This window comes from Piliocolobus tephrosceles, chromosome 1, assembly GCF_002776525.5.
Source record: "Piliocolobus tephrosceles isolate RC106 chromosome 1, ASM277652v3, whole genome shotgun sequence".
In the NCBI taxonomy this organism is placed as follows: Eukaryota; Metazoa; Chordata; class Mammalia; order Primates; family Cercopithecidae; genus Piliocolobus; species Piliocolobus tephrosceles.
Window position 1 is genome coordinate 132,300,436 of NC_045434.1, and position 13,771 is coordinate 132,314,206.

At 39.0% G+C, this 13,771-nt stretch overlaps 1 protein-coding gene across 13 annotated transcripts in view; it reads right to left on the minus strand.

Moving 5' to 3' along the window:
- Positions 1-13,771, minus strand: part of LRRC8D (leucine rich repeat containing 8 VRAC subunit D) — a 138,361-nt gene that overhangs the window by 29,100 nt on the left and 95,490 nt on the right. For 2 of the 13 annotated variants that reach the window (XM_023207926.1, XM_023207907.1), the window contains exon 1: positions 646-959. The exons of 10 other annotated variants lie outside the window; for them this stretch is intronic. The gene's annotated coding sequence lies outside the window, so the exon portion shown is untranslated. Of the gene's footprint in view, positions 1-645; positions 960-1,006; positions 1,164-13,771 lie in introns of those variants that run through there. One more of the 13 variants, XM_023207891.2, reaches the window with a different exon arrangement.

A 13,771-nucleotide genomic window follows, 5' to 3' on the forward strand; every position in this document is an offset into this window, starting at 1 on the left:
ATGTTGGGAATTTGGTTTTCCATATGAATACATACATACATGCATATACACACACACATCATCTAGCTTTGTGTAAGTACACTCTGATATTCACGCAACAATGAAATTGCCTAACACCACATTTTTCAGAAGGTATCCCTATTAAGTGACATGTGACTGTAGTTGTATTTGGTTCTAGGGAGACCAGGATGTCTACGTTGGCGGATTGAGAGAGAAGTGAATTTTGAAAGTCAGTGTACTGAGGACATTGGTTATTTGTCTTTTACACCATGATTATCACAACTGGTCTTTCTGCTGCCAGTCTTTACCTCCTTTAATCCCTTTTCCATCTTGCCATGGGTCCCTTGGTAAAAACTCTCCAGGCTCTCTCTGTTCTAGGCCAGTAACTTCTGCCAGTTTCTCTAACAAGCCATTCTCTCCCTTGTGTTCAGCCTCTCCAACACTTTGTTTCCTCTGCCTTGATTACTTCCTCCCTACTCCTCTTCACCAGGCTATCAGGTTTCTGCAGCCTTTTCCAGAAAGCTTTCCCTGATCCCCTAGTATGGGTGAGGTGCTTCTTTGATGTGTTCTCACAGAACTCTGTACCCCCGCCCATCACAGCTCTTATCACACTGTATTTACTTGTCTGATCACCCATTGGATTACCAATTCAATGAAGACATGCACTATGTCCAACTTCCTTCTTCGTCCTATGTATCCAATGCCTGATACACAGTAGGTGCTCAATCAATGAAATGATTTTGAGATCTTGATCATCATCTTCAGCATCCTAAAAATTCCTTGAGAACATTTATTAACATCTACAGATGGTATTGGGCAGAGGAGCATGTTATTAAACTGAATTGCTACCACAAAGCAACCTTGATCTATGCAAGAATGAACACTCTAAGCCAGGTCTCAGCATAAAAATAAATAGTTAAAGGACCATACAGCAGAGACATTGTTGGATCCTTGCAACCAGTGTTATTTTGCAGCTGTTGAAGTGTCAATGGTAGTTTTCAAGCACCTTGTACTCAGGACAGGCTTTGATCCCACGAAACAGAAGAGGCTGTCCACCTTCCCAGTGGGAAAAGAAAAGTTCAAAGGTAGTGGCAGTGGGCACAGCAACAGAATCCAGAGTACTGTAACTTCACACGCTGTCACCAGCTCTGGCCCCAGACTCCCTGCAAGAAAGGTAATACTGAATAACAGGCAGCGCACGACTACTCCAACCTCAGATGAGCTCCTCTCTTCCAGCACATTGTCTACTCTGCCACCCCCCACCAGAAGTTTTATGCCCTTGCTGTTTTCTCCAGCCCATTTCTCTTTTTTCTTTCTATCGAACTTTTCCTTAATAAGTGCTAGCTCAAGCACTACCTTTTCCTTCAAATTGCTATCAAATTGTCTAATAATAATCTGTTTGTAGGCCGGGCATGGTGGCTCATGTCTGTAATCCCAGCACTTTGGGAGGCCGAGGTGAGCAGATCACCTGAGGTCAGAAGTTTGAGACCAGCCTGGCCAACATGGCAAAACCCCATCTCTACTAAAAATACAAAAATTAGTGAGGCTTGGTGCCAGGCGCCTATAATCCCAGCTACTCAGGAGGCTGAGGCAGGAAGAACTCGAACCCAGGTGGCAGAGGTTGCAGTGAGGCGAGATCGTGCCACAGCACTCCAGCCTGGGCAACAGAGCAAGACTCCGCCTCAAAAACAAAAACAAAATCTGTTTCTAATCTCGATCTCTTCCACTAGATCTTGAGCTCCTTGTAGGCAGAGAATATGTCTTATTCACCTTTGTAATCCACCATGCCCTACTCTCACCCTTGAAGAACACAGATGGCATTTAGCAATGATGATAATGGTGACAGTAATAGTGGCTATCACTTGTTATTTTCCTTCCACGTGGCAAGCACTGTACTAGGAGCTTTACATCTGATACAACTTCCCAGTTTTATACAGCGCACATTCCAGAAAATAAATGTACAAAAGTTTAAGCTTTGGGGGGCTAAGAGAGTGGCTCTATTTCCAAATGTTGTATGAAATTATAAAATCCACCAGAATTCCTAAAATTAAAATGACAGATAATACTAAGTGCCGGTGGGGATGTTGGAGCAACTGGAACGCAAATACTGCTGGTGAGTGTGTCAATGTTGGGAAACTCTGGGAAATGTTTTAGTATTATCTACTAAAATTGAGCATAAGCACACTCTATGATACTGCAATTCCACTGCTAGGTATATACCTGTAAGAAACACAGGTACATATGCATCCAAAAACATGTATGAGAATGTTCATAGCAGCACCATTTGTATTAGCTCTAAATTGTAAGCTATCCAAATGCCTATCAACTGTAGAATAAAAAAAAAAAGATGTGGTATATTTATAAAATAGAACACTAGGCAAGAATGAATGCTCTGGTTACACGGGTGTGTTCAATTTATAAAATGTGATCTGTACACTCAGGCTTCCACTTCAATAAAATGTTTTTGGTATGTACACTTTCACTTCAATAAAAAGTTTCAAAGGAAATGGTAAAAAGAAGTTGCCGCAGAACCAGCTGTCCTAGGAATGCGCCGTGACATGACACTGAGGCTGTGCCTCCGCCCTGTCCCAAGGCACATCCCTGCTGGCTGGGATTACATGCCAGGGAAGCCTGTCTCTTCCTCTGGTGATCTCTCCTCACTATTTATTTCCCCCGCCTGAGAGTAGGTGCCTGCTTTCCCTGGAGTACAAAGGACTGATTCTGCCATAGAAAAGAAGGTGCAGAGGAAGGAACATACAATATCTGAAAGGTCTGGGTGGAAAAAGTTGAGCGTACACAGGTGGAACACAGTGGAACACTGCCTGAATACTATTTAACCTTCGCAACATTACTCTAAGCAGTCAAAGTGTTGTTATTTACCCTTGAGAGGGGAAGAAATAGACTCACAGAAGTTGTGGACATTAAATAATTAGTAGCAGAGTCTGGATTGAAAATCCCACCTAAGGCCAAAGCACATGTTCTTCCTACCAGATTACCTTTTCTTCTTTATTTCTCATGTTTGCAGTGCTTTTCAGTTTGCAAGCTACTTTCCTATACAAGATCTCTATTTATTTTCATAATAACCCAGTGGTCTAGGCATTACTACTGCCCAACAGTATGAGGAAACCTGAGGCTCAGAAAGCTTAAATGACCTCTCTGAGCTAATTAAGTGAGAGAGCTAAAAGAATCTTTCATCTCTAAATATTTTTCTCTACCACGAATCATCCAATGGCTGTGTTATTGGCTAAGGGTTGGCTATTGAAGGAGGAAACTCCTCACTGTTGTCCTTGGCTTAAAGGTGACAAAGCAATGAAATTATGTAAACACCACCATCCCTTCCTGATATTCACTAGGAATTCAAGAAAGCCACCAGCCCTGTGCCTAGCACCATGGAGGGGAATGCAGAGATGATCTAATATAGATCCTTGCCCTCAAGGAGATCCCAGTCTAATGCAGGATGATAAGAAATAAGGGTACAATTACAACATATTAGGTTGGTGTGAAAGTGATTGCAGTTTTTGCCACTACTTTTAATGGCAAAAGTTGCACCAACCTAATAGTGAGGGCATTAATACAAAGTAATATGAAGTTAATACAAAGTATAGCAGATGCACAGGATGGGGCAAGCCCAAGTCTGCATGTAGTTACTGGGAGAATTTCACAGAGGTGTGGTTTTGAGCTGAGAGATGAAGGAAGGGTGAGACATGAGGTGGTGGGGAGAGGAGGGAAAACAATTTTGACTGAAGAAATAGCAAGGGCAAAGGCATAGCATGAGATAAATGATGTGCTAGAGAAACTACAAATAATTTTAATGCTATCCCAGTTATTGGTCTAGTATATGCCTGTACAGATATCACATCTCATGAGTAAGCCAAAGTATGGAAACCAAAGCATGGATGTTAACTACAGGCTTAAGAAAGTGCCCAGGCCATAAGGTAGAAAACCAGTACTTTCCAGCAATGTTAGCCACAGGACTTGAATTAATGCATCTGTTATACCATTTTACCCACCAAAAATGGGGATAATGACATATGCCCTTCCTACCAGGGGGGTATTTCAACCATCAACCGAATTAACGATGAACAAGCAATTTGAAAACAAAAGTAGGTTTTCATATACACTGAGTGTGTATATGTATAAAGTATATTGAACACATATTTATATAATATAGTATATTAAGTACATTATGATCCTCAAGTGACTTACTTTAGGTTCAGGTTTGTAACATGGGTAAACTAGTTGCTGAGGCTTGGTGTATGAATGATCCCATCACCAAGGTCAGCAGTCCCCAACCTTTTTGGCACCAAAGACTGGTTTCATGGAAGACAATTTTTCCACGGATGGGGGAGGGGGATGGTTTCGGGCTAACTCAAGTGCATCACATTTATTATGTACTTTATTTCTATTATTACACTGTAATATATAATGAAATAATGATACAACTCACCATAATGTAGAATCAGTGCGATCCCTGAGCTTTTCCTGCAATTAGACGGTCCCATCTGAGAGTGATGGGAGACAGTGACAGATCATCGGACATTAGGTTATCACAAGGATAGCAGAATCTAGATCCCTTGACTTCACAGTTCACAATAGGGAACCCATGCTCCTATGAGAATCTAATGCTGCTGCTGATCTGACATGAGGCAGAGCTCAGGCAGTAATGTGAGCAATGGGGAATGGGTGTAAATACAGATGTAGCTCTGCTCACTCTCCTGCTGCTCACCTCGTGCTGTGCAGCCAGGTTCCTAACAGGCTATGGATCAGTAGCAACCTGTGGCCCAGGGGTTGGGGACTCCTGATCAAGGTAATGAGCATAGCACCTAACAGGGAGCCTTCCAACCCAACCCCCCTCCTTTCCCTCCCCCATTAAGCAGGCCCCTGTGTCTATTGTTCCCTTCTTTGTATCCATGTGTATTCAGTGTTTAGCTCCCACTTATAAGTGAGAACATGTGGTATTTGGTTTTATGTTCCTGCCTTACTTTGCCTAGGATAATGGCCTGCAGCTGCATCCATGTTGCTGCAAAAAACATGATTCATTCTTTTTTTATGGTTGCATAGTATTCCATGGTGTATATGTACCATACAAAAATCCAGTCCACTGTCGACGGACATCTTGGTTGATTCCATGTCTTTGCTACTGTGAGCAGTGCTGCAATGAACATACAAGTACACGTCTTTTTTGTAGAATGATTTGTTTTCCTTTGGGTATATACACAATAGAGATTGCTGGGTTGAATTACAGTTCTGTTTTAACTCTTTTGAGAAATCTCCACATTGCTTTCCACAGTGGCTGAACTAATTTACATCCCTACAAGCAGTGCATAAGTGTTCTCTTTTCTCTGCAACCTTGCCAGCATCTGGCGTTTTTTGACTTTTTAATAATAGCCATTCTGGTGTGAGAGGGTATCTCACTGTCTTTTTGATTTGCATTTCTCTAATGATTAGTGATGATGAGCATTTTTAAATATATTTGTTGGCCCCATGTATGTTTTCTTTTGAGAAGTGTTTGTTCATGTCCTTTGCCCATTTTTAAATGGGATTGTTTTTTGCTTGTGGATTTAAGTTCCTTATAGATTCTGGATATTAGACCTTTGTCAGATGCATAGTTTGCAAGTATTTTCTCCCATTCTGTATGCTGTCTGTTAACTGTTGATAGTTTAATTTGCTGTGAAGAAGCTCTTCAGTTTAATTAGGTCCTACTTGTCAATTTTTGTTTTTGTTGCAATTGCCTTTGGGGACATAGTCATAAATTCTTTGCCAAGACCAACATCCAGAGTAGTATTTTTTAGGTTTTCTTCTACAGATTTTATTGTTTTAGGTCTTACATTTAAGCCTTTAATCCATCTTGAGTTAGTTTTTGTATATGGTGAAAGCAAGGGATCCAGTTTCAATCTTCTTCATATGGCTAGCCAGTTATCCCAGCACCATTTATTGAATAGGGAGTCCATTTCCCATTGTTTGTTATTGTCGACTTTGTCACAAATATCAGGTGGTTGTATGTGTGTAATTTTGTGGACTCTCTGTCCTGTTCCAGTGGTATGTGTGTCTGCTTTTGTATCAGTACCATGCTGTTTTGGTTACTGTAGTCTTGTAGTATAGTTTGAAGTCACGTAATGTGATGTCTCCAGCTTTGTTCTTTTTGTTTAGGATTGGTTTGGCGATTTGGCTTTTTTTTTGGGTTCCATGTGAATTTTAGAATAGTTTTTTCTAATTCTGTGAAAAATGACACTGGTAGTTTGATAGGAATAGCACCGGATCTAAATATTGCTTTGGGAAGTATGACCATCATAACAATATGATTCTTTCTAATGTGAAGTTAAGCCAATGAGAGAAGAGATCAGCACCTGGTTTCTCTGCATCCTATCCATATCTTGAGGTTTGATCTCCTTAGTGAATCAGAACTCAGAATGGCTATAAATGGTTACCAAGGGATTTTTGTTTTTTAACTTGAGAACAGCATATTTATTAAGTATTAATTGCATATATTCTTTGATTTCTCCTTTATAGTACGACTATTGCAACAGACTTAAATAATTACATTATGTGGAAGCAGATTTCACATTCCAAAGCTTTTCTTGGTCAATGGCACACATGAAAATCAGTTTAACATTCCTGCAAGCAAACATTTCTTGTAGAAGTCAAGAAAGCTTTTTGTACTAGAACTGAAAAGGCAAAGTTATTGCTAGAAGCCATTACCACCCTATTTATAGCAATCTGCGCTTTAACACAAAATGACATTAAAAAAATCGTAGCCTTCTCGACCTCAAGCCAGCTAGGTTTAATAATAGTTACCATCGGCATCAACCAACCATACCTGGCATTCCTACACATCTGCACCCACGCCTTTTTCAAAGCTATACTATTCATTTGCTCTGGATCTATTATTCACAACCTGAATAATGAACAAGATATTCGAAAAATATCTTTCAACTTTGGTTGAAAAAAAACTAAATCTGAAAATAACAGGGTTGAATCTAAATCATTTTAGAATTATGATCCTGTTTTCTTATTCAAACGTATGGTTAGTAGTAACGAAAAAATTCAATAACAGTTTAAAAATCAGAAGACACAGTCGTTGGGCAATCCTGTGGTTACACTAAAAAACACTGAATTATATACTTCAAATGGGTAAACTGTATGGTATGTAAATTTTATCTCCATAAAGCTGTTAAATAAATAAACCAGATCTCAACCTTTGTTTATTTTTACTGCCTAAAATGCCTTTCAACAGAAATAGGATAGTGAAGGTAGATATGGGTGTGGCCTATTGTAGCTATTCATGCTAGACTACATTCTAAGTTCAAGTATGTTTTTAAAAGATGGCTTATGTTATTACCTCTCTAACATTCATGCCTCCTCTGTAAAATCTTAATAATAAAAACCACCTCATAGTGTAATGTATTAGGAACACCTGGTTTAGGTCTGGCACAAAGTAAGTCCCCAAAGATGTTTGCTGAATCTGAATTTAAAAAAGAAAAAAAAGAATCATTGAGGAGAAAAGTCTGTCTTAATCTTTAACTGAAGATGACTAGGGCAATTCGTTGAATTTTTGAACTAGCATGTAGCACCATATACATAGAGTAATCCTAGAATAAATGACTGATGATAAACATTTGGCATTCAATTTTATTTATTCTTTTAGATGTGTTTAAATTAAAATTATTGGCCAGACGCAGTGGCTTATGCTTGTAATCCTAGCACTTTGGGAGGCCAAGGCAGGTGGATCACCTGAGGTCAGGAGCCCGAGACCAGCCTGGCCAACATGATGAAATCCCGTCTCTACTAAAAATACAAAAAATTAGCCAGGCGTGCAAGTTCCTGTAATCCCAGCTATTGGGAGGCTGAAGTATGAGAATAGCTTGTACCTGGGAGGCAGAGGTTTCAGTGAGCCAAGATTGCCCCACTGCACTCCAGCCTGGGCAACAAGAGCAAAACTCCATCTCCAAAAACAACAAAAAAATTAGTTATATGAAGAGGTGGCAAATGGTACTATAAAGAGCACAACTCTGATGCCCAAGAGACCTGGATTCAAATCCTGCTCTTTGTTCACATTTCTTAGCCAGGGTAAATGTGGGTAGCTTGGTGACTGCTGGAAAACATATATTTATGAGATTGTTATGAGCAATACAAGAAAATCCTAGCATTAAAACAGAATATAATCACCTAAATTAAAACTTTAAAGTTGGCCGGGTGCAGCGGCTCACACCTGTGAAATCCCAGCACTGTGGAAGGCTGAGGCGGACAGATCACCTGAGGTCATGAGTTCGAGACCAGCCTGACCAACATGGTGAAACCCTGACTCTACTACAAATATAAAAATTAGCTGGGTGGCAGGTGCCTGGAATCCCAGCTACTCAGGAGGCTGAGGAAGGAGAATCGCTTGAACCTGGGAGGCACAGGTTGCAGTGAGCTGAGATTGCACCATTGCACTCCAACCTGGGCAACAGCGCAAGACTCTCTCTCAAAATAAAAATAAAAATAAAAATAAAAATAACTTTAAAAGTTTATCTGCACTAGGAGGTCTTAGTACCCCTATTAAAAGAAGGAAGCCAAATGGCTTTGAAATATTATTTAAATAAGAGTTTAATGTATAAAGCAGCAAATGGCTTGATTAATATAATCAGTATAATACTCAATTATACTTATTCTTTTTTAGTTTGCTTTGTTTTTTTTGAAATAGGATCTCACTCCAGTTGTCCACGCTACAGTGCAGTGGCGTGATCTTGGCTCATTGCAGCTTAACCTCCTGGGCTCAGGTGATTCTCCCACCTCAGCCTCTGGAGTAGCTCAGCTAATTTTTTGTATTTTTAGTAGGGACAGGGTTTCACCATATTGCCCAGGCTGGTCTTGAACTCCTGGACTCAAGTGATTCACCCGCCTTGGCCTCCCAAAGTGTTGGGATTACAGACATGGGCCACCACATCTGGTCTGTAATTTTCCATGTAGGCATGAATTAACTACCTAATCAAATACCAACTTTCACTTTCTTTCTGCAGGGAAAAAAGTCAGCCCTCTTGGTCAACCTGGGCAAATGGGAGAACATGTAAGAGACTTATGAGGATCAAATTCTCAAATCTTTCATTGAAATAAATCAAATGAGAACAAATTACAGTTTATAACGAGCTACAACCTCTCTACAATAAGCCTTCCTCAACACTCAACAAACGTGTAAGCACATATGTGTATGTACACACAGATACTCACACACCACACCCAAATCAGATATCAAAAATTTATATGGTTAAAGAAAATAACAAATGCTTCAGAAGCAATAGGGGAAAAAGGAATGATTTAGTTTTTTTCCAATAGGCCTCTGTATTACTGTATTATTTAAGTGTTCATAGTTATGGGTATTACAAGCATACAAAATACTCTATAGCTGATATAACTCTATGCAGAAATGAAAAGTAAGTCACTAGTGTCACTCCCTCTTAAAAGATTATGATAAGAAATTAAACTTTTAAAAATAGTTCCTTTCTAATGCTATTTTGGTTTAGATACCTCAAAAATAACTGAAATAATTTTTTTTTACGGAAAAAATCTCAAGGTTTTAAGAAACACTCCTTACATAAAACTGATCTCAGATTTCGCACTGGGCAAAAACCATTCATTTTTCTAACCACCAAAAGCTTTTTATAAATCCATTTAACACCTAAAAGAACAAGACTATAGAAAATTCATAACTTGTGAAATATAAAAAGAACTTTACACAAATTACATTTTAGTGTCTCTTTTAGGATTTCTCCCTAGTGTAGTGCTATTCACAGAGCAAATTTGCTTCAGAGCTAAGGAACAGAACTCTAAATATGTTAATAGGTCTAAAGCAAAGTATCTTAGGAATTAACAAAAATGTGTTAGTACACTGTTGTGAATTTGATTTTACTTCTAGCTCTCAATTCTAAAAGTCAAGGCCCACGTTTGAGGGCTTACAAATGAGATGTTAGTCACAGAACAATAAAAAACAGGTTCTAAAATCAATTTTATTTTATTCCACACAATCTCAGTTTCTTCTATAAGCTATCACCAGCATTCACTTAAATCATGAACTCAGGCCAGCAGAATTTCACAAGAGCTTCAGTATCTACAGACCCCGCTTAGTGTACCCTCTACTAGAAACTTTAACAAATAATTACGGAGTTTTTGCTATAGGGATCTGGGGATTAAAAAGGGAAATAATTTTTTAAAAAATCAAAAGCTGTCCTTACTGAGAAAGCAACTTAGAGGAAACATAAAGAGAGCAAGGGATAATGACAATAGTTTCATTAGTCCCTAAAACAGAGTCTGGCAGCTAAGAGACCTTAATAAAGGCTCCAGAGAAAGTCATCCCAAACTGAGTGAAGAATTTGGTTCAACTTTATCGCCCAACTTCATCCAGTTTATGAGACAGTTAGTAGGATTTCTATTGGGAGCTTTGCTTGCATTTTTAAATTTCCTGCTTCTTTCCATCTGCAAAATGGACATCTTAGATTAAACTTGACCATTTTCCTTTTAAGTTTACTGACATTTAATAGTATTTCTTCTAGCATATACCTGGCATAGCATATCCCTGACAACCAAGCAGCTTTCCATGGTCCCAGGAAGTTGCCACATTCTTTTCCAGTTATTTTTTGGGACCAAAAGACTCTCTGATCATAAATCCATAAATATGTGCTCTGGTGACAGAGAGCTGGGAGCCTGTCAGTCCTCATTCCTGGTTTGGTACAGATTACTGGAAAAAGTACCTGAGTACCTTGCCCTGGATGCTTACCTCACTAACCCTCAAAAAGTTCTCAAAGTCAGTATGAGAGAAAAATACTCAGATACAAATTCTAATCCTTGGATAGGTAGCTTACTGAGTTAAAAGGGTTACTTGGTAGTTTATTAGGAGATTCTAGCCAGTAGGACCAGAAATGAATGCAAAGTCAGACAATGGCTGCTCATGACACTTGCAGAACTGTCAGTTCTGTCTGTCTCCCTTTCTTCCTCCTCTTGGGTTTCCATGCCTCCACCTAACGGGAGGACAATTTCTTTTATCTGTATATCCTCAGGGCACAGCACAGATTAGGCACTTAATAAAGGTTTGTTAACAGAATGAATCACTCACAACTGTACAGTGAGTGATTAGTGCCCAAAGCTTGAAGAGTCACAGGAACATGCAGGGTGAGATGATGCTTAGAAGCGTAGTTTGATGTCATCAAACTAAGGGCAGTTTTAAGTCACTGGTGTGTTTTCAGCTGCAGATTGGAAGTTGATGAAAATTAAATTTGTGCCTTTTAAAAGATTACTCTGGGCTTAGCATACAGGTTAGTGAGGGAAGATGGAAGATCAGGAAAGCAGCTATTGCTTGACTTCAGGCAAAGGATATATGGACGTATTTAAAACTAGGTTGTAAGTGGTAGAAAAGGTATTGAGTAAAATGGATAGATTTATGGGCTAATTAGGGCAAATAGTTTACACCTGTATAAAGATATCTACTATGGATTAATTTATACACAAATAGCCTAGAGTTTCTATTATGGAGCTAATTTAAACTAGAAATTCAATTCTTTTTTTTTTTTTGAGATGGAGTCTCGCTCTGTCGCCCAGGCTGGAGTGCGGTGGCCGGATCTCAGCTCACTGCAAGCTCCGCCTACCGGGTTTATGCCATTCTCCTGCCTCAGCCTCCCGAGTAGCTGGGACTACAGGCGCCCGCCACCTCGCCCGGCTAGTTTTTTTTATTTTTTAGTAGAGACAGGGTTTCACCGGGTTAGCCAGGATGGTCTCGATCTCCTGACCTCGTGATTCGCCCGTCTCGGCCTCCCAAAGTGCTGGGATTACAAGCTTGAGCCACCGCGCCCAGCCTCAATTCTTAAGTTGGTAGTATACTGGATAAGAATGTGGCTTAAGGAGTTAGCTTGCTTGAGTTTTCACCCCTATTTCCACCTTTTACCTGTAAAATAGGAACACAGGTAATGTTTCACATCACTGTGTAAACTTAGGCCTTCACTTTCCTTATCAGTGAAATGGAAATAAAACCCAACTGTGACAAGGTACATACACCACTCAGTGTAATGTTGAACACATGGTAGGCCTGCTCATTGAATGTTCCTACCCTAACAACTCCCCAAAATTGGATTTAAATGTCCAGAAAAATTTGGGTAACGTGGGGTCCCCTGAGGAAAACCCAGGATTTGAAATGTGGTGGTGATGGGGGAAAAATAAAGAATCATGAAGGCTTTGAGAAGAAAAAAAAAAATCAATGAAGAAAAGAGAGAGCAGAAAAGCAAGAAAACCAATAGATGAGGAGACAGAGAGTTAAACTATACATCAGTCAAATATTACAGAGATCTTAATCTCATTGAAGCGTAATGAAGACTTAAAAATCATTAATGACCTATGACAATATAATCGCTATTGCAGTGGAATTCATTATTGACATGAGAAAACATTTTAGAGCTAAATAAAAATTCCCCTAAAGGGTTGGCCTTTTGAAGTAATACAAACAAGTCCTTATTTTCGACTTAGCGATACATTGGTAAACTTGGCTAAATACAACTTTTGTTCTATTTCAAAGGATTTGATAAAGCAAACAAGTGTTTTATTCATATTCAATTTATTTAATTCTGTTTCTAAGTACTTAGCATCTACTTGTGCAGCTCTTGTGAAAATAACAAATGATCTTTAGAAAAACAGATCTGATAGGATATTCAACTGGAAGCCCTTCACAAACTAAGGTGTGCTTGGAATTAATGGTCTCTTCCCTTTCCCCAAATTACCTTAACTAGCAGAATTTTAGTAGAGAGCCACTGTTATGATGCTATAATTTCTAACACTTCCCCCTGCAATAAACCATTATTAGAGATGTAGGACTGAATCGCAATTGAGCAGCCTGCAGTTCGTAAACACACTTAAGCCTTCCTGTGGTGGGAAGGTCCAAAATATAAATAAACATACTATCTTTCTTTTTTTGTGAGACTTTTTTGTGAACTTCATGTGAGAACATGCTTTCTAATTCAGTATGTTGTTACTTATTTTAGATGAACTGCTTCTTTGAAGATTATGGTTTTTGACTTGGATAATCTTGGATATTTACTTTCTGATAAAGCACATCTATTTAACTCTCAAAAAATGGCCCAACATTTTTGAAAAATTATTTTTGCATACTCAAATGTCAAGGGTGCCAATGCATTTATTTAAGCACCTGCTATTTTAGTTGTAGAGGTCATTAACAGTGTTTCCCAATCTGTTTCACTTCATGGCCCACAGAGGAAAGGACATTTATATATGCCCTGGGGTAAACTGAGGAGGGTGAATAAAATCAGGGAAAGGGTCTCTGGCCCTGCCCAAAGGAGTGGATATTTCAGCCATCCGGTAGCCATTCTTGGCACATCCACTGGGAATTCCAGCCTAAAATATCGTACATTGGTTATAAATTAAGGTCTAAATCTTACAAGTGATAGAATTTATCTATCTACGATGTGATCATTGTTGGAGTAAATGCCATCTTTTTTCCTCATAAAATCAAAAAGCAGTAAACACAGATCATTATAACCAAGAAACAGTTGCTTGTGTGACTTTATATACAACATGTTACAACTGTAATTGTAGGATTGTCTAATGTGTTGATGGACCACAATATCTTTAGACAGAGGCTGCAAATGCTAAGAAATATGTAAGACTGAGGTGACCATTCATTAATCTATTCATTCCTAAACACTACACATTGTGTCAGGTATTTAAGATTTGTAGTTGGCAACAACATATCTTGCCCATCATAGACTTTACCAACTGTGTTGTCATGAAGCCCTCA